The following is a 456-nucleotide window of genomic DNA, read 5'->3' as shown; positions in this document are numbered from 1 at the left end:
GTACGTTTCGCGAAGAGTACCGTCTCGAGAGGAGCGTTGTCGTGACGACCACCTCTCGTATACCGACTATCGGGACGTGCGAGAGTCCCCGAATAAACGTCTCATTATCATCCATATCGAGTCCAGTAATTTCACCTTCTTCTAACCCATCCCGTCTCCGACTCTAATTTACTAAGAGCTACCGGTCCCGACGGTTCCGGTACGCGCATTTTTTTGTAATAATTATCTACTCTCGCGTTTATCGAGGTGGTGCGGCCTTTCCGTACCTGGCGCCCAACTCTCGCAAAAATCTTAGTGGCGTGTCCGGGAGCCGACGGCAATTTGCCGACGCGGCGAACAGGCGACTGTTTGCCGTCGCTCGCGAAACTCACGTTCGCGAGTAGCGTCGCAATATATATATATATATATATATATATATATATATATATATATATATATATATACATATTATTAGTA

Source organism: Odontomachus brunneus, unplaced genomic scaffold (assembly GCF_010583005.1).
Source record: "Odontomachus brunneus isolate Ranch 3 - 2012 unplaced genomic scaffold, Obru_v1 Obru_scaffold_258, whole genome shotgun sequence".
NCBI lineage: Eukaryota > Metazoa > Arthropoda > Insecta > Hymenoptera > Formicidae > Odontomachus > Odontomachus brunneus.
Note: the sequence above shows the minus strand (reverse complement) of the source record.